The 25,519-nt window shown below is 33.4% G+C and overlaps 1 protein-coding gene across 8 annotated transcripts in view; it reads left to right on the forward strand.

Annotated features, from left to right (window-relative positions):
- Positions 1-25,519, forward strand: part of MBD5 (methyl-CpG binding domain protein 5) — a 336,548-nt gene that overhangs the window by 123,874 nt on the left and 187,155 nt on the right. For 7 of the 8 annotated variants that reach the window (XM_072960931.1, XM_072960932.1, XM_015244842.3 and 4 more), the window contains exon 2: positions 21,809-21,902. The gene's annotated coding sequence lies outside the window, so the exon portion shown is untranslated. Of the gene's footprint in view, positions 1-21,806; positions 21,903-25,519 lie in introns of those variants that run through there. The other variant, XM_072960935.1, reaches the window with a different exon arrangement.

The following is a 25,519-nucleotide window of genomic DNA, read 5'->3' on the forward strand; positions in this document are numbered from 1 at the left end:
CAAAAGGATCATTTTATAACTTGAATATAGTCATTTATTTCCCAGAATTAAAGCCCACCAATGATTTCCTATTGACTTTAGGTTAAATTGAAGTTCTATAACAGCACACATTCTCTTTTTTTTAAATTTATTTTTATTGAAGTAACATTCATTTATAATGTAAGTTTCATGTGTACAACATTTAATTTCTACCTGTGTGTACCCTACAGATTGCTCACCACCAAAAATTTAATTTCTCGTTGATCCCCTTAACTCATTTCACACATCCCTACCCCAACCTTCCCAGCCGCCACCAACTTCTTCTCCTCTGGTAACCACTACTGTTTTCTGTGTACATTTGTATTTATTTCTTTTTGGCTTGGTTTGTTTGTTTGTTTTGTTTTTTAGATTCCACGTATGAGTAAAATCACATATTATTTCTTTCTCCATCTCAATTATATCACTTAGCCTAATACCCTCAAGGTCCATCCATGTTGTCACAAATGACAAGATTTCATCCATTTTTATGGTTGAGTAGTATTCCATTGTGTGTGTACAAATATAAGTTTTATATATATAAGTTATATATAGTTTTATATATGTATATATATATATAAAATATTCATATCTTCTTTATCCATTCATTTGTTGATGGGCACTTGGTTGTTTCCATATCTTGGCTATTGTAAATAATGCTATGAAGAACATAGGGATGTATCTATCTTTTCAAATTAGAATTTTTGTATTCTTTGGATAAATACCCAGAAATGGAATAGCTGGATCCCATGATAGTTCCATTCTAAATTTTTTGTGAAATCTCCATTCTGTTTTCCATAGTGGCTGCACCAATTTACATTCCTACCAACACTGTATACAGGTTCCCTTTTCAGCACACAAGGCTCATTAATCTGGCTTTTGCCTCTTCAGTATTAGCTCCCTCAGGTCCTACTCTTACGTTTATACACTAGTAGTGTGGAACTGCTTATAGTTACCCTCCAGAAGAGAGAAAATTTTAAGTCTACAGGCCATAGCAAATGGTTGGAATATTCTTTAGCCTTTGCTAAAGACCTCATGAATTCATTTTTGCTTTCAAAATTAATCTCAGATGAAATCTCCTGTAAGAAGTTTTCCCTGAAAACTCAAAGCTAATCATTTCCTGTTCTGTGCTATCACCCATTTCTATGTGATCTTTTCATTGAAATGATCTCAATCTATAACTGTTTGTTTATATGTTAAACTTCTCTACTAGTGTGAGCTCTTTGAAGGTCTAATGGGTTTTTTGTTTTTGTTTTTTTCTGTGTTTCCTTAGCCGCACTTAATATATGTTTAGTGAATTTAAATAATATAAAGGAAGGCCCAGTTAATTGTGACCAAAAATCAATGAGAATTGTTTATGGGAAAGAATTCACAGTAATTTATACTTACTTAAATCAAAAGATTGTGTTAGCGTTCATCACATTTCAGCAAAGCGATCAGGCTTTTCTCAGAGACTGTCCCACCCAAGTAAATCTGATGTATGAATCTGAGTTGCGTCTTTTTAAAGAATCTAAAAACTTTGCATTCTTAATTTAGCAGTATCTTTAGATCTGACTTTCAAAACTTGGAGATATAGCCCTATCCTACTTTGTGCACTATTATTGTTCTTATGAATTTTAGAATTCCTTTGCTGTTAGTCACATAGATTGACAGGATCACTATTAACTATTTAAATCATTTTTAACTTAATATTTGAATCAAAATATTTATTTCTGTTTTCTTATAACAATGCTTTAAATTTTCTACCTCTGGTTACTATTTTTTAAAAGCCTCGTGTTTTATCATAGACAATGGAATGATTTCACCAAACTAGGTAAATAAGTACCTGAAACACAAAAGTAGCCTTTCTGGCACTTCCAGGAACCTTGAACAGTCTCATGTTTAACTTCATCCAGCCCAAGCCCATGTATCCCTTACATAAAAACCTTTAAAGCACTCACCATAAAAACTACTGCAGATGCCTCATAAAAATCTAAGAATTGTCTTATCACTATGGACAGTTCTGAAAAGAATAAACATAGATGACAAGTAAATATTTTTAAAAATTAAAACCATACTAGTGATCACTGAAGATGAAGAAAGATATATTTTTAAACCTTTCTCACTGTCAAGGTTTTTTACTTTTTAATACTAGTAATATGCTTGGACCTCCACTGTGCTATGAAATGGGTTCTCTCGGTATATACTGAAAAAATTTTAAGTGTTCATACTTAGTAATTCCTCAAAATATTCATCCTGATGGAAGTGTTTTAGATGTAGCGGTAGTGGTTACACCACACTGTGAATATGCTAAATGCCACTGAATTGTTCACTTTAAAATAGTTAATTTTGTTATATGAGTTTTACTTCAACAAATTTTTTTAAAATGTTCATCCTAAGAAAATAATATAGACGTGTTTAGGAATAGGGATGTTCATTGCAGCATTATTTATAATAGCAAAAATTTATGCACAAAATCAATGCTTAGTAGAAAGGGAGTGATTATATATGATATGTCTATACACTAGACTGCTATGCAGCTATTGCAGATAATATTTGTAAAGGACTTTTAATCAAATGGGAAAATGCTCAAAAGAATATGTCATATGAAGAACATTGAATACAAAATTATGTATTTGGACAATTTTGTAAAACAAGTGGATGCAGAAAAAGATGAGAAGAAAATTAGGAGTGTTCCTTAAAGCTCCTTTATGCTCATGAAGCCCTTGTTCCAAGGGTTTACACGAAAGTTTTCTCCACTAGAGTCTCTTGCAGTTGACTCTGTTAAGATCGTCAGCCATGGGGGTTCTGATTTTGTCAGTGGTCTCCATTGTATCCAGAACCTTAACCTTCATGGTACAAAGAGCCAGAATAGGAGAAAATGTTATTAACATACTGAATTGGGAGGTTATACTTGACAGTTTATATGTCTTTTAGCTCTAAATAGGTTAAATAGGATTGGAGAACTAGCTTAGAATATCACTTTTATTGAATATTTACCATATGTCCAACTGTATACTAAATACATCCACATCCATCACCTCATGTGACAGAAACATTGCAGAGTAAAAACATTATATACCCACTTTACAGATGGGAAAATAAAAAGCCAAATGTTTTGTTCTGATTCACACAAAGCGAGTAAAATTGAGTACACTTGAGTACTAAATTGAGTAAATTACTAAATTGAGTAGTAAATTGAAGCTCAAACACTAGGACCTGCTTCTAAATCCATGCTTTTTCTACTACACAACATAGGTTTTATTTTTCTGTGCCACCCTGGACATCACTACCACCAAGCCCCAAATATAAATAGTCCTCTATTTGCAAGTAAATTGTGTTCTAAGTGTGTTTCTAACTTAGAAGTGCACATATGTAATGCCTTTTCTCATAGGTGCAGCATTAAACTCATTAAATGAGTCAACCCCCAAGAGTGTCATTTCTCAGATCTGAATTGGCAGATACTATGTACTTAGAATACCACTCCCATGACAACTGCTTATATTTATTGAAATTTTCCATGTGCCAGGCACTCTTCTAAATTCTTTACTTAGTAACCTTCTTAATCATCTCAGCAACCCTGATAAATACTGGTATTACCCATGTTTTTATACAAGAAAGCTGAAGCACAAGGTCATACAGGTAATTAGTGCCAAAGCCAGGATCTGAATCCAGGCAATCTGAGCTTGCAGTAGCCTTAGTATCCTTCTTAACAGTGTTCCAGGTAGCCACTTAGAAATCCAAGTTGGCACTCGTGCTATTAAGAATTTGTCTGTGTTCTAAAATTGTGTAATGCGCATTAGCTCTCAACCCTGACTGCACATCAGAAATACCTGTGGGGTTTTCTAGACATACAGAGGAAAATCCAACCATTGGCAAAATGAATCTATACTTTCTAGGGTGGGTTATGGATATCTGTGTTAAAATGTCCCACAGACGATTTTGGTGTACAATTGTCTCATATACATGAAGCAGTTGGAATTGTCATGATATCTCAGGCTCTCAATGAGTTTTTAATATAACATTTATAAAAATGTCAAGCAAAGTGGTATTGCTTATTGATCAGTAGTGTGGGCTCTGGAGTTTATTAATTTTGTTAATTTGAGCATGTGACTTAATTGGTCTAAACATTCATTTCTTGATGCATGAAATAGGGTAAATTTTGTTAAGTAGCATAAAGAGTTGTTGGAGGATCAAGAGAATCAACACAGGTAAAGCAATTCAGCACAGTGCCTGACAGACAGTTAAGTCCCCAAAGTTTTAGTTGTATAAATGTGTAGTGATATCATAAATAATCAGTAAATAATGTGGGTAGGGCAGTCATTTCATGCTATAGGAGACAACCACAGCTTCTGAGATCAGGTGAGAGAGCTTCCTGGAGGTGATGGCATCTTCTGGAGTCATGTGAAATATGACGGGAAGCTATGGAGTGGGATCATTCCACAACATTGGGTCTATTGTGGGAGATATCTTTGAGAAGGATAAGCCGAGGAGCTTATGAGTTTTTTGTTTAAACTATAACTGGGGATAGATTTGCATCTATTTCCCTTAGTATTGGATTTTGAATCTCAGTTCACCAGAATTTAATTTGCTTTATATCAGTTCTTTAAGATATAGAGGAGTTACTACTCTTTCCCCCCCTTAGTGTCCACGCTGTTTTATTTCTACCTTAGCTTCTTTGGTGATTTGTAGACATTAATATGCCCAACTCTTTGTTCTCCTTAAAATGCCCAAGAACACCTTAAACCAGTCTTTCACATAGTAGGGTTTCAAAATGTTACTGTATTGAATTAAGAGAGAAGACCCAGTTATATCCTTAATGTTAGTTTAATAGAGGAGCTATGATGTATATATAATGCTAACAACATGGATGTCTAAAGAATAAACATGAATTTTGTATATGCAGAGATACGTGCAGGGGAGTTAATAAATTATTTGTAGCTTCAAAAGCCAGATTTTATTAACAACCCAGGAAATGCCTTTGGTAGGTGAGCACTTGTTATTTGTTCCAAGATACATTTTAGTCATAGTATTTAAATTTCAGTGTCCAACTAGTGATACCTATTTATTCCCATAGTCTGTTTGGAGAAGTAAGCATTACCATATTTAGTCTCTATCCTTGAAGCAAGAAAGGGAAGAAAGGAAGGAGATAGGTAGATAGGTGAACAGAGAGGAGAATTTAAAATGTGTATCATGAATAATTTTGTCTCCTCACAGGATATTAAAGTAGCAGGCTTAGAAGTAGAGGATATGGAATGATAGGTTCTCAGTAAACCACAAAGCACCTCACCTACCCAGAAAACCAAAGTTTGTACCCATCAGGATCATATCATGCAAATGGGACTGAGCTGGGGTGGAGTTAAACTTCTTTCCCTTTGCACTTTTTCCACTATGTCAATCATCTCAAGGCACGTGAATTTGAATATAGACAGACTTACTTGATACTTCACCCTTAAGCCCAGCTGAGGAGTATGTCAGGTTTCTTCACAGTTTAATGAGGTTTTGTTATGTCACAAGATCCAAAAACATTTGTAGGATAAAAACCAGGCTTGTAAACCTTGTTATACTGTGTGCTATTTTGGTGCTATGCTAAATGGATACACTCTATTTTCTCCTAGGAGGAAATTGTAGTTTGAATTCTAATTAATAAATATTTAATTGAAAAGATGTTTGAAATGGATTTTGTAGGTCTCTTTCCAGAAAGTGCTAATGCTTAAGAGGAATTTGACTTTTGTTATGCTTTCTTCCTTCCATTTTCCATATACAATGTGTAATATACCTTCCAGTTTTCATAATATATAATATGATCAGAATTGGGTATTATACTAACTTAATTTACTGAAGTGAGTTTGATCTGATTTGAAACAAATATGTTTGGAACTAGAAACATCTATGTAGATGTTCTTGGTCATTACACTAGTTCTCCCATAGACTTTCTGCATTATTCCATCAAATAAGAAATAACTGAAACCCCCAAGCTCCAAGTATGCTTTTTTTTTTTTTTGGTAATTTACTGATTTGATATTAGAAATATTTTTCTACCTTTGAAAACCATCTACTGAATGGAACTAGATTCCTGGGGCAGAGCTCCCAGAGATCACATCATCTTGGTCACGTGGGAAAAGGTAGGCCTTGTCTGATTTTTGGATTATTGTTTATTGCTACATCACTGGAAATGAGAGGACCCTAGAGAAAAGAGAATTTCAGAGGGATTACACCTTGCAACATTGCTGAATTAATGATATTCCAAAAAGAAAGCACTATATTGCTAAAGCAGATCATGTATATTAGTATGTTCCTGTACTGTCATCATAACGATACATAAAAACATTCATTTCCTACAACTCTCAACCTTTTCCCACTCAAAATTTTTCCTCATCTCAGTTGCCTCACTTATTTCCATTTTAATGTATGGTACTGGTATTTTATAAACTAGCTTGATCATTTTGTAATAAAACAGAGAAATAAATAATTTTAAAATGTAAGAAATCTTAATTTTAATGCAGACAACTAACAAAGCAATGTGGAAGGATGGAGTAGAGCACTAGACTTGGGCTCAGGTTCTACCACCCCAGTTTTCCAGTCCAGGGCCAGAGCTCTGGCCTATCTTAAGCTCTGTTTTCTCATCTGCTAAATGAGGAGGGTAACACCTATATCCTAAGATTTTAATGATGATTAAATCACATTATATTTGAGAAAGTGTATGGCAGAAACTAGAAACTTAGCTGAGTATTGCTTGAATTCAGATCAGATTTTCACAGATAGGGAAAAAATTTTTTTTTTAATTTTTGTTTTTTTTAAAACCTGTAATTTTTGTGACTAAATCGTTACAGATTGTCTCCTTCACTAGGTAGATGAGTCTAGGCATTCTAGATTCTGAGTATCTGATTTATAAAGAGCTAATGAATGCCATATTTGTGCTGTGCTCAGAGAGAATGTTGCCTCTGTGCCACTAGACAGCATCCAAGGTAAGAGGAAGGCATTCTCCAAGCCTCCAAAGCAGGAGCCTAAAGCACGTTTTCTTAGAACCTGTACTTTAAATTGGGTTGATTTGTCATGTTTTCCCCTCAAAAGCTATTTTACTCTTCACATAATTAAACAACTATGCACTTGAAGAAAATATAACTACATTCACAGTATTTCTTATTGCAAATGGACCTTTCCCTCAGGTGGCTCTAGACTAGTTTATGGAGGACTGTTATCTTCATGTTGGCCTTCATTCTGAGCCAACTTTTTGAAGACTGGAACTTCTTTCAGCCTGTTTCATGTCCAAGCCAAAAAACTCTATACCCAGAGGACTTGTTAATGAAGTAGTATTATACTGTTGATTAAAACCCTTTTATGAATTGATGAAGAGCTGTTAGAAGTGCTTTCCTCATATTATTTATTTATAGTTGGAGAGGAGTGAAAAACTATAAAAACATAGGGGGAAAAAAGAAAAAGTTTGGGTTAGAGTGCTGGGGCAGCTTTTTAAAAAAACTAACATGTTCTGCCCTTTTCCATAATGCGCTTAATTTTAGAAGGTATGACTTTTAGAAAATAGCTCTTTGAGACTGGTCACTTGCTGAAAATTTTTAAAGAATTACAGCAGTTCAGATGTATTTCATGTTAATGGAATTGTAAATAGTCAAGATGTAGTTCTTACTATATAGCCATAGACAAACATCTTTTCTTGACTGTTCTTTTAGTGAAAAAATGAATTAAAAGTAGAGATACCCAGATTTGAAATATGCTCATCATGGGCGGTGGTACAATACTAATAATAACTTCCTACAAGTATTATATGTGTGAAGATATTATGTTGTGGAGCTCAAATGAAAAGCTCTGCTCTGCAAATTGCATAAAAACTATGTTAATATTTGAAAATTATTTGTGAAAAGGACATTTGAGAGGAAATGAGGAGACCTAGATCCTAGCCCTTTTATCACTGCTTTGACCTTCAGCATGTCAACATTTTAGCCTTGTTTTCTCTTCTTGAAAAATGAAGCAAAGTCTGAGGGATTGCTAAGGTTTCTTCCAACTGTAAATTTCTATTATTCTTGTTATTAAAATTTGAGATGATGAGAAATTAGTTATTTTGTACATAAAATGATTGTTTTACTTAAGCATTAATAACAGTATGTAATTTTATTGCAAGGTGGTCTTTTAAAAATATACAAAAATACAATTTTATTCTTTTTTCCCAAGTGTTTACTGCTTTATTTCCTAAGCGTTTACTGCTGTATTTCTTTACCAGACTTCATTTTGAGAAGGAAAATATTTTTCTAAGGTGGATCTGTTACCTTTCTCATTTCCTACTACCTCCCCACCTCTCCACCCCCCAGAAATACCCTTCCAACACATACATACTTTAAAAGTAAGTCCACAGAGTAATAGCAGAAGTGCCCTAAGAATGTCTGAAACACTAATCTCTGCAGTAAAGATAGACCAATGCTTGGCAACTATGTTGTGAAAATACAACTCCAAAGAAGCAAATACATGCATAATTATCCCAAATAGTATAATTTATAACATTACGCAGTTTAAGGGGTAATGTCATTTCTTCACTTTCACACACACACCTTTGCTTTCCACCTTTTTTTTTTCCTCTGTTCTCTGCAAAAAATCACAGCTATAAATCAGTTTCACAGCTACACTATTGGTATAGATACATGGTTTACATACACTTATCTTTTTCACTGATATGTTTAGCTTTTGAAAGATTACTGCTTTTTAGTAAACCTACATCAGTGGGAAGTATGTGACCAAAGATGCCTCTATATGGCCCAAAGTTCTCAAGACTTAGCCATTCAGTCTGTTTTAGCTGTCCAGTTGGCTGTAAGTGCTAATCCAAAGTGAGACATTGAGCAGAGTGAAGATCCAGAAATAATAATCCATCAGATTTGGCATCTCATTGACCGCAGGAGTTGTGGCATTACGGTGATGCCAGGACCTGGACCTGAGCTCTCCTGATCAGCAACTGTCACCTGACCCCAAGAAATACAAAAGCTATGGAATACTTCAGAAGAAGGAGGCCCTAAAATTCAAGTCAAAGGAATACTGATAGGAGCCAATAAAGAATTTAAAGCTGAGGAAGAATTCAAATCTGAATAAGAGAAATTTTACTTAGATCATGAAAGTATTTCTTGAAGAAAGTATTTGTGGATCCTCCAAATGACTTTAGTCCATAGTTTGATTTTTTTTTTTATAGTAAGTGCTTCAAGTTGCAGTAGGAATGTAGCCATTTATTAGGGGACCAACCAGACAGATTATTTGGTATGATTCTGCACATTCTTTGTTCTGGTCAGTTTTTGTCCTTGCTATAGTTTGGGACATTATATAAATCTGTAAGGATTATTTCTTGAAAGGGTTAAATCATAGGCTAATATTATTCCTTGAACTTACGTATGTTTCCTAGTGTTTTAGTACCAGACTCCTATTGTGTTAGTACTTTAATTGAGAAGTTATAAACTATCTTATATTGTCACCCTACTTTCAGCTTCCAAGTAAAACTGATTTGCCAAAATTTCCCAACATTTTGGGCTAAATTTACTTTGTTAGAATGATCACTGCGGTGACTGGGGACTACCTGACAGCTTTAACGGACAATGTGGTACTGTGTCCACGTGCTCTTGTAGCCCCTTACCATTCTGTATTCATAAGGCTTCCAAAGGCTAGCATCTATTTGTAAGGACTGCCTTGAGCTGCTGGAAGCCACTGGAAAAAGCTTAAACAATGACTGGCAGGTTTCAGCTTCCTTGGCCCTGGACTAGACCATTCTGAGAGTTGTATGTTTCACCATTTGCCAGATACCCCCATTAGATTAAGTTTCCATTGGCTTCTGTGATAGCTGTCTTAATAATGTACCCTATATTAGCTGGCTGCCCTTCTCTTATCACCTTCCCCACTCTCCTACCAGCTATGCTGAACTTCCCAAATAAATTACACTCAGTCCTAGTTTCAGAATCTGCTTCCTTGGAAATCCTACAAAGATAACTAACAAATCCAAAGATGAGACTCCTTCTGATTTCGCTGGTGTTATTTATTTTACAGTGTTATGATAAATTGTTTAGAGTAAACGGACACTTATAAAGATGATGTATTGATTGTTTGGGACTGAAAATATTTAGTATGATAGATTCCTTTCCATTTTTTGTGACCTGAAACTGTTAAAATTAGTAGCCATCAAATACTAGTAAAAACTAGCAAAGTTATATAAGTAAAAGAATATGGTCACCCTTTTATTAAAATGCTAAACATAACTTTAAAATGCTAGAATTAATATAAATAGTAAAGTCAACACTGGAAGTAAGGAAAAATGCATTTTAACCAAAATAATTGACTATAGTAGTAACAAATTCACTGAGATCTATAGTCTAAACTAAAGCAAACCTTATTACCCTTAAAATGCTCAAATCTAAATGTTTAGGGATACCTAAAAATGCTAAGAATTGAAACAGAATAGTAATTAGTAATAAGATCCTAGGAGACTGGAAACTAGTATTTACAATGTTTAATATGCCTAATAAACAAATAAAATACTTAACAGGCACCTTGATACTAGAAATAGAATGTAAGTAAATGCTCAAAGAAAAATAGAAATGCTCAGAAAAAAAAGAGAGCAATTTAAAAATACTAAGAGTGTTAGAAACCATTTAGTACAAAAACTAAATTTAAAAAGCAATCTTTCAAAGCCAGAAATGATCAACAGCACATTCAGAGGAGTCTTGGGGTAAAAAGAATTTGGTCTAGTCTGAAGAAGAGAGTCGGGCAGCAGCTGAGTTTATTAACTCCTTTGGAACAAATATGCCTATTCTCTTAATCTTTGGGAAAGGTGCCAGGCAAGAGCCTGGTCACTGTTGATAATCCAGATTTGGGAGCCCAGGCCAATACCAGTAGCAAAGTGTTTGCAGACTGTCTTTAAAAAGATACTTACTTTAAAAGAAGAGGGAGAGATCAAGTCCATGTCAGGGACCCTACACTTCCTGCTGCATTTCCCACCCTTTAAGTAACATTTGTAAAAGCTGATGATAGATATGTAAATAAGAAAAGGAAAGGTAACTCAGGAACTTAGCTGTGATGAAGAAGCAATGATAGCAGCATTCAAAGCCTTAATATCTCCACGAATCAATCTAATCTGCCTCAGTCTGCTTTTCCTCCAGCCACCAGCATGCAAAATAAATTCAGTGTAGCACTTTTTTGTTCTTCTTAGTTTGGCCAGTTTTGTTTATATCACAAGTTAAGGAACTACTGTGTATTGTTTTCTCAATGTGTTGACTTTTATAAGTGCTTGTAGGTTTTATGACTGAAGTAACTTCAAAGACAATATAGTGTAGTGATCAGGAACATAGGCCCCTGGTCCCATCCTGGCTCTGCCACTTACTAGCTAATGTGACCTAGCACATTACTTCACCTTGCCTTGATTTCCTCATTTGTGAAGTGGGCATGATAAGAGCACACTATTATATAAGGTTGTTTTGATGATTAAATAACTCAAATGTTAAGTTCCTAGAATAGTGCTTATCATATATGAAAGCCTAATACATTTTTCATGTATGAGAATAGTACATTATGGATAAAATTGGAATTTATAAAACTGTTGACATACATAGCTACTTTGATAAGATTATTATGGGGATAATGCTTTCTAATTACCAGACTTGCTTCAAAAGTAAATGTTTAAAACAGGACCCATTTGTGATAAAGGACTACAGTTATTGCTAATTTTTCTATGTAGTATTTACTGTGTAGGGTGAGGGGAAAGTAAATGGTATGCCTACCATGTGCTAAAAATAGGACTTTATGTCACTTAATGTAATCCACAGGCAGCCCTACTAGACAGCTAGTAATAACTATTTCAAAAGAAGAAACTGAAACTTCAGAAAGGTCCAGTGATTAACCCTATTGGCGGAGCTGCTGTAATCTAGTCTCTCTTACTACAAGCTCAAAGCTTGGGCTACTCTCCCAGTCTTATTAACAGAGGAGAAGTTTGAATTATATAGAGGCTAGTATGGCCCAGGCACCAACCAATCAGAGTGGGTACCAGGGGCTTGGAGGTTTTATGCTCTGCCAAGTGTTACCTCCTTAGAAATTAAAACTTGGAGAACTTTTGGTGGAGGAGAGGTCCCTAGAGAAGGAGACATGTGGAGAAGTTGGAGTAGTGGCCATTTTCCAACAAGTATAGAAGTCTTTCACTATTTAGTATTTAACAGCTGGTACAGCCACACTGTTCATTCTGATCAAACATTGAATATATCAGAATAGGTAATCTTGATACATCTAATGTTATGATAGGTATGTAAAGTTTTTAATACTATATTAACTTTTGTTTTTATGTTTTTTAAGACATATTTGTAGGATCAGGCATAAATGAGAATTAATTTTCGTTTTTATGTTGTTTTTTAAGGCCTATTTGTAGGATCAGACGTAAATGAGAATTCCCTTCTTGAGCTTTTTGCTAAACTTTTATTATATGGTCCCTTTTCAGTTAGATTGATTGATTGATCAATCTCTAGTTAACATAGATTGCCTTTATTTATAGTCAACAATTTTTTTGAATTATGAACTTGCAATAATTTGGTAGAGGAAGCTTGCAACTTATTGTACTTTGGCCAAAATATTTATTAAGTTATTGTACAGACTGTTGTTTTGCTTTTTTTACAAATGTGAATTTGCTCTCATTTATAACTTTTTCTTCTGACATCTTTATCCACATCCAAGAAGAATAAAACAATGATGATTTTTACCTAATAATGTATATAGTGTAGATTCAAATTTGCTAAAACCTTAATCTCTTAACTTTATAATCTTGGAACAGCAGAAGTCACTGAAGGTATTTATTCTTCTTTCACCTTTTTGTGTGGTAGAAAAATTATTTGAAATGCAGATTTTAGTCAATGAATACATTATTTCTTGGTTTAGCACTGTATTTCATGGAATTAAATGAATTAAATATGTTAACTAATGCTTTTACTTTGAACAATATGTAATTACCAATATTCAGCCTTTTTTGAACAATTAAAAGGACAGTGTGACCTGGTTTAATCCAATAGAGAGGCATCTGTTACCAGTAGATGGACTGCTTTGTGATACTTTGTTTCTATTATTTTCTAAATAAATGAACTAAATATATCATTTTATTTTTTTGCTTCATTTTCTCTCTCGCAACCAGCCAGTCAATAGATGTATTTTTGTTTTATATTTAATTTTTACTGAACATGAACCCATCATTCTAAGTTACTTCTACATATTGATTTGCAGTTTACTATACCTAGTTAAAATTTTACTTATGAATTTTTATACAGGGTGCTTTTTATTATTTCTGTATCTACAGTGCTATTTACAGCTATATTCTCAGTACTAAGGAATCATCAGAAGAATCACTACATTATAAATGTTGGCAGTATAGGGAACATTTAATATTTGATTAATTTTAAGTAGTATTTGAAGCTGTATGTGAGAGGTGGCATTAAAGCTTAACTCACTCAGAGGAAAATGGCCTATAATGTTTTGGTTTAAACATTCAAGCAGTTATTTTTCTGCATAGTTACTCAGTTCATTATAAACACAGAGAAGATGAAACAGATTTCTGGAAGTACTTCACATTTTATATGTATAGCATTTGACTTGTCACCTTTGAAAGATCTAAAATGATATTCCACTAATTTTTTGTACATCTCAAAAAACTTGACAGGACAATTCTCTAAATCTGAAAAATCTTAAGTAAGAGTGACTCAGGAACTCTTTTTGGTTGTGTTTGCTTAAATTTGGATTTCATTTTCTGATTTCTCAATTATCTTTCACCAAGTCGATAATGACCCCATCTTTGTTTGCTCCTGGAGGTAATTTGTGTAATCCAGACATCTTTTTCTGCTTATAAGGGTTTTATTCTTTTGTCAATGTGTTATTTTCTCTAACAAAACTCTTCATTATTTGGCAGGTTGACATAATATTGAGCTGTTCTTGGTAGGATTTGAAATATTGTTCTTTTGTTTAAAAATAGCTATTTCCCAGACATCATAAAATCGGGCATTATTGCTGGCTCACAGAATTTCTCACATAATATCGTTTCTTTTGCCATTATGAATGCCTGCACCAAAATCTGCAGAAAGTCGGAGCTTAGTGTTTCCCCCAAGCACCGCTGGCTTTGATACTTTCATCACATTAATGTTTTTTTCAGACACGCTAAGGGTGATATTACTATTCTTCTGTGCATTTTCTCTCTTCCAATGGGTTAACATATGGGGACTTCACCTTCTTGCACTTAGCTCTAACACCTCTCCCTTCTACCTTTTTGTTTCTATTGGAAATCGTGGTAGAATTTGATTTGGTTAAGAAATTTTCATTTTTCCCCCCTCCATTTCTTTAAGACTTTTTAATATTTTCCTAAGATATAACTACTGGTTGCTTTTTTGTCAGTTACGCTGGCTAAAATCTCTTTTCTTCTTAAGGATATTACCTTGAAGATTTATTTCCATTAATGAGGAATGAGGACTCATCAGTTAGCAGGGTTGTTTTGTTTATAGTTTGAAAAGTCACTTTGGCTTTATGTGTGTTGTAGAAAAGATGTGTTATATATAAAGTATGTGTTACATAAAAGGTTATATTTTCTTTACATTATCAATGTCATAAATATTGGAAGGAGGTTGTTCCCATATTATAGAACATTTTAAAAATCTTATAGCATAAATTTAATGTTTGCCTATGAGCAGTTTATACACCAGTTTTAATAATCTGTAGCTGTATTGTGAAGCTGCTTATTTCAAAAATCTCTACAAGAGAGCAGTTTTTGTCTGTGTGCACATACTTTAAAATTGTATTTATATAAAATTTTTCTATAAGTTAATTTAAATATATCTTCCCTCTAATTAGTTTTCTCTCAAATTAGTCTTAATTAACAAGTACTGATTAATGAGCCAAGCATATTTTATTAATTTTTTAACTTACATGATTTTGTTTTTATACAGAGAACATCTTCTAAAAAGACTTTTTCTGAGTTCTGATTCAGTTCTTTCTGCTAAAGCTCCTGTAACACCCTGGTAATTTGTTCAGTTCAATACAGTGGACCGCTTTTAAACCTATTGTTCTCTTTGTTACCACCATGTAAACAAAGCATCATGGTTTATATTGTGAATCTGAATTTCGTTTTAGGCATTGAACTGAGTTTATAATAGCTTCATGAAATCTATCTTCATAATAGTGCTTTACTTTGAGATGACAGTGTCTTACATTTCAAATGCCCCAAAATGTTGTTATAGCACCATTAAAATACTTGAAAATATGTGAAACTTCTTTGAGGCCTCCTAACTTTTGTACACAAAAGCAGTAATGTCCCTCTCTCTCTCTCTGTCTCTCTCTCTCTCTCTCACACACACACACACACACAGAGTCATGGACCCATTTTCTGTTTCAGCAGCAAGCAGCAGAACAGCTTTTTTTGCTGGGCAAAATTCCAGTTCTTTTGCAGTTTTTCTTTTGGTAGCATGAATTTCAGCATCACTCCCCAGGTTTTTGTTTTATTCTTCATGTTGGCCCACCATCAGTTTATAGGATTTTGTTTGTTTTAACCCTTGAGTTAGTTAAGTATGTTAGGTAATAAATTGCTGACTGGTACAACTAATACCTATATTTTGCCATATTGCTTTAGAATTTAAAAAAAGAATTCTACTCTGTTAAATGTTCATGAATTTCTGTTGTCTGCCTCCAAAAAGGGGCAGTACAACTTTGGTGTTTGTGTGAATACTTTTTTCAAAGCATTCTTTTCTTGTTTGCTCACAAAATTTTTTGTGATTCCTAATCATAATTGCAAAGACTCATGAAGTTAGAAAGAGCCTTCAAGGTTACCATGTTTCAGAAGAAATTTAAGCGTACTTTCTGATGTTGAAATTCCTTCTTTGATATCCCAGTCTCCTTTCCCGTAATTCCGTCTATGCTTTTAGCATAATCCTGAACAGTAATATCAGTAGTAGTTGTGCTCACTCTTGCTTTTCTCCCCTCCTCCTCCTGCTCCTCTATAGAACTTTCTAGCATTGAAAAAATATTTCATTTCTGGCATTCTGGAAATATAGGCAACTCCTGTTGGTAATGAGAAAAAGAGGAATATGATGTTTTAGAAAAGAAAATGAAGGTGAAGTCAGTGATAGTGATGTTTTAAGGAGGCCACAAAAAAAGGATAAAAGAGGGATCTACTGCTAGAAATAAGTTGAGAGACTACTGAGGATGCCGGATAAGATAACCTGAGAAAATAAGACAGCATCAACATCCTACAGTCATGAACTTGTAACAGGGCCAGCATTTAGAGGGGGGCAGAGAGCAACGTCATAGAATATTATTTCCATATGTAAAATAGCTTTATAAAATATAATAAAGCTATATGAAATAGCTTTATGGTGTTTCTGTATAACACTGCCACTGAGGATGTCCTTCAAAAGTTCTAGCACACTGAAGGATAAATGGAAATAATTCCTTTCTAGAATTTTTGATTTATTGCATGTAAACCTACTAACAAAGACTCATTCATTGATTTCATTCTCCGAGTCCTATTTTTTTCTCTACAACATACTGATTTTCTCAGCCTTGAGTTCTCAATCCATAGTAGTTTTCAAGATGTTGAGAACCTACTTTTGAGGTTGAGAGAGACTATACAGAATTACAGTAAAAAATGAGCTATTTACTGGGCCCCAGCTCTCTTAGCTCATTAGTTGTCTATCAACAAGCCCAAAAGGATAACATGACTAAGATTGAATGTATTATTGCCAGAATGTTAATACGCATGTTCTTGGTACTATATTTGGCAAAATGTTGTACTTAATTCCTCCTCTCAAAAAAGGTCAGCTCTCAAGGTGTTTGCATATTAGTGTAGCCAAAAATCACTCATGAGTATTCCCCAAATAACGGATGTAATTAAGGTGGTCTATCAGAACCAAATTGTTTATTTCAGAGTATCTGAAGAGATACTCTGCCTAGACCGAATGGATGCTTTTGGAGAATGCTAGTGGAGGAAAAAAACAGAGGAAAAAAGAGATGGCTTTTCTTTTTTTCTCTAATGAAAATACATCATTTGCCGTGATTACCTTGAATAGCCTGGTTAGTGTCAGCTTTCATAGAAATTCAGTTGCTTTGGACTTTATGTAGTTACATACTGAAGTCATATCATCTGAACAAGTTGCAAGAGGGCTAAAGGACAAGGCTTAATTTGGTAGAAAGGATTTAGAATAACTAATGTTTCTTTGTTTTTGAAAGTGACTTGGGCATAGTCAGTAAGGGCCTCTTAGGCTGTTTACCAAAAAGATGGAATAGCTGCAAAAATAAAGTAAAAGTTATTTCAGATTCACTAAAACAAAAACGTGATCTGGAATAAACCGAATAATGGTCCTCACTGGTACTAAGAATGGCTTGAATATGCTCATACTAAGACTAGTCTCTGTGATAAAGACGGTTGAGGAAACAAATCTTCCATGGGTTGCATGATTAGAACTCTTGCTATACTGAAGAAATTTGGAAACCTTAAAAAAAACTAAACATAGACTGAAAATATTTTTAATTCTTTGAATATTTGTTTTCTCAAGACTGTGAGATTTTATTTTATTCTGTAATTTCTTGCTATAATCTGTTTCTATTCAGTCATATATGAAATCTGTGAATTGGAATTTTTTCAAAAGTCACTGTCAGATCAGAATAAATGGAATCTTGAAGGCTATGAAACTGCATACTGCTAATGCTATGAAAGCAATCACCTATGAAGGTTAGGTTGGGATATAATCCCATAGCTCAGGGAAGTAGAAAGCATGTTTTCTTTCTGTAAAAACTGCCATATTTTTAAATTGGGGGTGCAGTGATATTTTAAGAAGGCACATTTTTTTGTAGAAAAAAATGAGTTAAAACCATAAATTTTATATCCCAGTATTGAACCATTAATGGATCTTAATGTGAATTTGCTTGTAACATTACATTCAAAAGCAAGACTGAGGTTTTTAGGATAAACCCTTAATATCACACAGGCTTTATTATGTAAATGGTACAGAAATAATGGAAAGCATGTATAGCTAAATGAGAACTTAGAAATCATCTTATTGTGAGGAAGAAGAGTCGGAAGTAGACCACCATGACATTCTCCTTTCAGTGGGAAACCTGATAAACCTTGCATAAAGATGGAAGGTGGAAGGCAGAAATGGATATGAAGATCTGTTAGATAAGGCTTTCAGAACTATTAGAGATTTTAGTGTAATGGAGGGGGCCTTCAAGAAATACTGTAGTTAATTGTAGACTGCATGAGTTTGAAAACCAGCTCTGCCAGTTACTAGCTGTGAAACCTTTGGCAAGTTACTTTCTCTGTTCCTCATCTTCCTTATCTGTAAAATGTAAATGATAGTAGCACTTTGTAGGATTCCTGTGAGGATTAAATTAATTAATGCCACTTAGAATTTAGAAATCAATAAGTGTTAGTTCTTACTACTGTATTAAAAAGCAAGGAAGAAGTTTTAGCAACTTATATGACAAATGTTGGAGCTACTTAATGTCCATTGTCTAGAAGTCTGTATTTTTAATAATTAAAGAGCGATACGTATAGGTTGAATTCTTTTGTGATATAGTGTATAATTTACGGAGTTATTGGTTCTTATCAAAATACATAGTTTTCCTAAGGAAACACTAAACCATGTTTCCTATGACTTATGTGTTAACTATATTTAGAGTCTAATATACTGAAAATTGTCCATTCCTGTTAATTTAGTTGTTATTAATTCTAGTAATTATTACACTACTATTCTCAGTTAACCAAAATTACTTGGTTTATGAGACATTAAGAGAGTGAGGTGTGGTAGTGCTTAGAACAGATAGGAAAGTTCATGCAACATAGATTATAATTTTTATTTATTCATTCTTTTTTTAATGGAGGTATTGGGGATTGAACCCAGGACCTCGTGCATGCTAAGCATGTGGCTCTATCACTGAGCTATCACCCTCCCCCCTTTGTAATTTTTAAATCATTCATAGTTATAAAATATACTAAAAAGAAATGTTGGGTACTTTACCTAATCACTGAAGAACACTGTATTTTATTATTAAAAAGACCAACAAGTAAAATCATCACATATTTATTAAATGCTTTCAGGCTAGGGCTTGCTGGAAAATTATAAGCTAGTTAGGGGAATAAAACGAAAATGCTAAGTCTTAAATAATAATAAAAGACAGAAGTAAGGGACCATAAGTGTATACCTGATTAACTAGCTAAGTAATTTGCAGTAATTCGTGTAGGAAATCAAAAGGGAAAGATAGCTGTTGTGTCAGGTGATGGAAATTTCCTTTAAGGAGGAAGCAGTATTTGAGCTAAGTTTTGGTTGACCATGAGATGAGAGATAAACAGCAAAAGACAGCTGGGGTCAGGTAATAGAAAATCAAGAGTCTTGCCAAAAGACATTGGGGCTTCATTTCTTAGCTGTAAACCACAGAGGCAGGCTTGCAGCATATCTTGCAGATTTGAAAGGTAGAATAGCTCACTGTTTGTGAAGACATTTGGGAAGTCCATACTGTTTCCTAGCTTTTAAGCAGCACTAAGCCTGAGGAAGGAATCAACTGAAGTCATAAACTGAAGATTGATGTTAACTTAGTAGAAATACCTAAAGCCTTTGGCAGCACATGCATGTAGAAAAAATACTTTATTAGGAGCATTTCCAAATTAGGTAGGTAGGAGAAAAATATGTATAATTTTCTTTAAAGAATTAGCAGTTGTTGACCACCATCCTCATTATGTATAATCAAGACTCAGATATTTGCCTCTGTTTATTCGACTTTTCTTTGTCACAAAGAATCTGAAGGGTATGTGATGTTGAATATATTGTTTTCGTTGTGAAGTACTTCTGGACTTGTTTATATGAATTTTAAAAACTAGAATATTAACAGTCTATTCCATGTTATTTTTAGTAAGTTATGTTTGTGTGTGTGTGTTCTTAAGGGAAATGATTCAAGACATTCTCTTTTTAAATTTTTGGTTTTGTATTTAAACAGAGCAAATGGTATTTGTGCTACCTTTTGAGCTTTTACCTTCCACTAAGTTAGGGACAAAAAATTTTAATTTTGAAACAATGAGGGCATGTTTCTAGTTATATATGAGGTTTTACATTAAGTTTTCATTATAGAATATAACCTAGTTTTCTCTTTTATTTTTGCCCCACAAATATTTTTATCGATTACCTACACAGTTTACTTAGGAGGATAGCAAAGCTTACAAAATATATGATCCATAAACATTATTTTAGCTTAACTGCATTGATTTATTGCTCAAGTCCTATTTACTCTTACATTTAAAGTTATTTGTTACCAGTGGGCTTTGGGATTATCTACTAAGATTAGAAATGTAATCTCAGAATAAAACTCAAGAATGTTTTTATAAATCCTAATATTGAAAGTCTAGTAGTAGTCACTGTTCATAAATACTTAGAGCACTGTTTTACAGGGAATGTAGACCTTTTGCATTTTAATCACCTGAGATGTCTAAAAATAAGAGACACCTTGGCCTTAGCTGAATTCTTCTGAATCAGAATCTCTGGGCATGGTACCTGAGAATCCCCATTTTATTTTAAAGTAGTATCTTTGGTCCTTAAGTGCATTGGAATTTGAGATTCACTGCAACCACCATTTATGCCATGCTTAGATCCATGTAATCTAAGACGTTGTCATTGTTGAAGTAGGTTTGTGTGTGTTTATGTGTGTCATGGAAGCTTTTTAGTCATTTTAAATACTTACTGGTCAGGTTGGCAAGTACCTTACTAATTTTCATAGATCCTTTGGCAGTATTTTTTTATTTTGAAGTTAATGTCTTATTAGCTATCCATAGAAACTAAGTCAAGTAGTTGAGGTAAGATCATTTCTTAACCTGCAGAATAAATATCCTTCCTTAATCCTTTTGAAGAATAGCTAGGTCCTGGCCCCCGTGATACCAGTTAGCTCAGAATATATAAGGAATAGACTGTCACCGTACATTTAGAAGTGTCCCGGGTGTTTTTAACATGTAGCTGCAACTGAAACAGCGACATACACTAATGACCAAAAGGAACAGTGATGTTGCTCATCAAAAAATTACTGATTGGCTTTGGAATCCATAGAACTCAAAACCATATGCTAAAGGTATGGCACTGTAGTGTCCAGATCTTGTTTCCCTGACTGATTGTCTCAGGCTTATGTAAACAAGCAAAGAAAGTCAGAATAAAATTATTTCTACAAAGAACATTTTCTCTGAATAATCTCAGTTCTCTGTTAGAGGCAATTTCTCTTAAAAGACCTCTGCTAAGCTTTATTAGCTTGGTATAAAGCACTGATTGGGCAGTTTACATAATAAGGGATAAAAAAATACCTTTTCATGAAGACAGAATATTTAACTAATTGATTTCTATGATTTTGATTTTTATAGGCAACTCAGATGTAATCAAGCATATATTTTTGTAATTATTCATTCTGAACAAGCAAAGTATTTTCCAGGGTGGGGCTACATTCCTATGGAACATCAGAATCAATGTGTTTAAAATTATATTTCTTAAAAATGTTTATAGAAATTAGGTTAGCCATATAAAATTAGTACTATAGAAAGTACTAAACTCTGTGCCTGGGATCAAAATACATATTCCATAGTGCTTTCTGATTCTTCTAAAGTGAAAAAAAAAATCTCATTATTATTACTATTTAATTACATTTAAAATGTCCTATGATACACACCTCCCTTTGCCCACACTTATTAAAGAAACCATAAAGAAAAATTTCAGTGTTTCCTTTAGTATTTAAAATAAATGAAAAAATATTTATAACCTTAAATTCGTGGTATTTTCTTATGTTTCTCTTTTAGATGCTTATTGAAGATATCAGTTTCTGCATGTGGGAAGTAGATATTGAATGTTATATGGTTTGCAGACAAGATCTTTAAAAAAAAGACACTCAAGGTGAGTAATAACTACAGCCTCATAAATAATCTAATTTAAATGGTCAGGGTTGCCAGATTATAATTTGATTTGCTAAACTTGCTCACTTTTTTATCACTGGCCCTGTCTAAGCAACTTCACAACCACGTCCATTCGTATTCAGACACAAGTTTTTATGCCCTAATACCATCTTGTCAGAAAGTATCAGATTTCATTAATAATGGGCAGTTGATAAAATTGATGTATTATGGAAGAGTGCAAACCAATTAAGAAGAATGGAGAAGAGATTAAATAAGCGTCCATCAAAACTGGGTGCATAACTCAGTAGAGTTTAACTCGAAAAACTTGAAAAACTAATTTTACAGAAAGCTACTATCCACTGTATTTTTTAAATGTATGTATTAATTAGTTCCTTAACCTTGTTTTTTAACCACTTCTAAAACCCTGTCATAGTTTCAATTATCATAGTATTACCTCTGAATACTAAACCTCTTCTCACTATTTCTTAAGTCCCCAAAGCTTTGTCTTGACCTACCATATCCTTTCACTTAGCATATTTTGTTTGTCTCTTATGACTGCTTACATGCTTACATTCCTAAGTAAATTTCTGAATACACTTAGTAAAATTTTGAGTGAGATACGAGGGGTACAAAATGCAAAAAAAAAAAAAAGGTACTTTAAATAATTTTGTGTGACAAGTAGGTACACCAGAACCTTGGAGAATATTCAGCTCTAAAATCCTTTCTAAGTGGGAATAAGAGGCCAGTAAAATCAAATCTCATGATTTTTTTCGGAAGAAACCAGAAATACAGATTTTGAAAAGTCCTATTTTTTCAATATCAGCATAAAATTTTTCCTGTGAAAAAATCGACTGTTGCTACTGTGTGAATCAAAACAGTTTACAGCCTCTGGTGTGGGAATTTTTTTCCTTTGTTCTATTTTTCTTTATTCTTTTAGAGTGCAAGTACTTAGAGTCTATTTTTTCTCCTTAATTTCTAGTTAGCAGCTTAGTGATTTTGCTAGTTTTCTACGATGAATATTATTGTCAGAAATGACTTCTCTTGAAAATATAAATGTCATTACTTATTTCTAATTTATTTCTATAGTTATAAATGGTGATTTGCTTACTTAGAAGAGCTATTCAATTGTTTTCTGAATTATAATGATTAGACAATTATTTTTGTAGTTCCTTTATCTCCACAGTCTAACATAGATCCTTCTGATTAAAAAAAGAAAAGTTTCCCTTCTCAGTGTACCTTTTGCATAGAAAATAGAGTTAATCACACTCCTTAATTCATGGCATACTGTCATCACTGGTCCCTGCAAAGCACTTATTTAAGGTATTTATTTATTTTCTTCTCTTCTCATTTCTGCTCTCATGCTGCTGACCTTGACCCATAGGAAATCATTCTAATATGTTAGTCTAATATCTATTACACTGTTCTCTTTTGTTCATATATTTTTTCATACCATGAGTATTGTTTTATATATGCATATTTTTCAAGTATTTTAAATATAAAATTTTGAAAAAACATAACAAAGAACAGGAAATATAATACCATGAACTTTTGTGTGCCCGTATCTCAGCTTTAGTGTTTATCTATCTCATGGTTGAGCTTGTCTTAACTGTATCTCTACCCTGCCTTCTCCATTTATGCACATGAAATTTTAATATGCATAAATGGTATTGTACTATGCATCTCATTCTTTTTCTTACTGTTTTATTTTACTTAATCTTATGTTTTTGTCATTTATTTATGTTGTTGTGTTTACATTGCTTCTAACTACTGCATACTATTCCATGGTTTGTAGCTGTCATGTTTTAACTATCCATGTTTCCCAGTGATTTCCACCCAGATTGCTTCTAATTTTCTGTCACAACAAGCAATGCTATGATGAACATCCTATTTGTCTTCTCAGGGAACTTTGTGAGGATTTCTTTGGGTGTATACCTAGGAACAGAACTGCTGGGTAATAGGATATATATGTTTACATTTAATTTGGCCAAGTCCTGCCAGAACCTCTACCAAATAAATACTTTGGTCCACACTTTCACCAGTAGAAACCCCCTCATTCGTGCCAATCCTTGACATTATCTAGCTTTCTAATATTCTCAATCTAATGTGTGTGATTCTATAGCTCATTGTGTCAATCTGAATTCCTCTTATCACTGAGTTTGACTATTTCTTTCATATTCTTGTTTGCCCTTTTGGCTTCTTTCTTCTGAAATTCCTTGTTCATACTCTTTATTTATATGGGTTCCTGTTTATTGATTAATATTTTTCAAGAATTTGTTGTATTTTCTAGATATTCATTTCCTATCAGTTTTAGATAGTTAAAAAAATCTGCTTCCAATTTTTCAACTTTTTAATGTTATACATGATGTTTAAGTAGATACTCATATTTTAAATAGTCAATTAAAGTATTTTCTTGATGTCTACTGCTGATGTATAGAAAATGCTGCTGATTTTTTTGAAACTTGATCTTGGTTCTAACATTGCTGACCTCTCTTACTCTTAATAGATCATTCTTTCCTCTAAGATGATCATGTATCAATTATAAATAATGACAGTCTTATTTCTACCTTTCCCATCCTTGTACTTTTACTTCTTTCTTCTTTTCAATACTTCAGTCAGTTCCCGTGGAACTGTGTTAAATGATAGTAAAGACAGTAGGCATTCTCATCTTATACCCAATGTTAAAGAAAATGTATCTAATTTCTCACTTAAGTATAATGCTCGTTGAAGGTTTTTAATAAAAAACCTTCACCACATTAAGAAAGATTCTTCTATGTCTAGCATGCCATGTATTCTAACCGTAAAGAACTATTGAACCTTATAAAATGTTTTTTATGCCTCTGTTAAAATAATCATATGATATTTACCCTGTGGTGTATTAATGTTGTCAATTATATGGATAGTTTACACCTTACTTGATCATGGTGCAGTATTTTAATATATTATTGTATTTGATTAGCACATATTTTATTTAGGATTTTAGAATCTACGTTCTTTAATGTGCTATAATTTTTTTCCTTCATTTTCCTTATCTGATTTTGCAGTTAAAATTACACTGGCCTTATAAAATGATATGAGTAGCTTTTACTCTTTTTCTGTTTTCTAGAACAACTTTATATAATATGAATTTAGTGTTGCTTTAATGTGTGTTTAAAATCATATGTAAAACTATCTGGTTGTGAGGTTTCTTTGAATGCTATTTATGTCTTTAATGCTGTTTGATCTATTCAAGTTTCTCCCTCATCTTCTTCCAGTACCTCTCCCATGGGTACTGAAAACACCTGATGGTCTCCCCAGCTGCAGGTATAGCCCATACCCACTTTTCTTTCACTCAGGAAATACCTAGAAAATCTTAATGTCCATATCTGAGCCTTGTAACAGTCAGTCCTCTTTTGAACTGAACAGGAATTCAATGTACTAACCCTGACCAATAGGCTATGATCTGCCCAAGCTTGCTTGACTTAAATTCCCACTGCCACATACCTAAATTAATCCTGTATTAGAATAGTTTTCTACTATTCTATAACCAGAAACTTTGGTTAATGATGCTCTGAATTAACTTTCTTACACTCTTAAAACTGTTGCCATACTGCCAGTGTGTCAAGGCTGTGTAAAAGGTAA

The sequence above is a fragment of the Vicugna pacos genome, chromosome 5 (assembly GCF_048564905.1).
Source record: "Vicugna pacos chromosome 5, VicPac4, whole genome shotgun sequence".
In the NCBI taxonomy this organism is placed as follows: Eukaryota; Metazoa; Chordata; class Mammalia; order Artiodactyla; family Camelidae; genus Vicugna; species Vicugna pacos.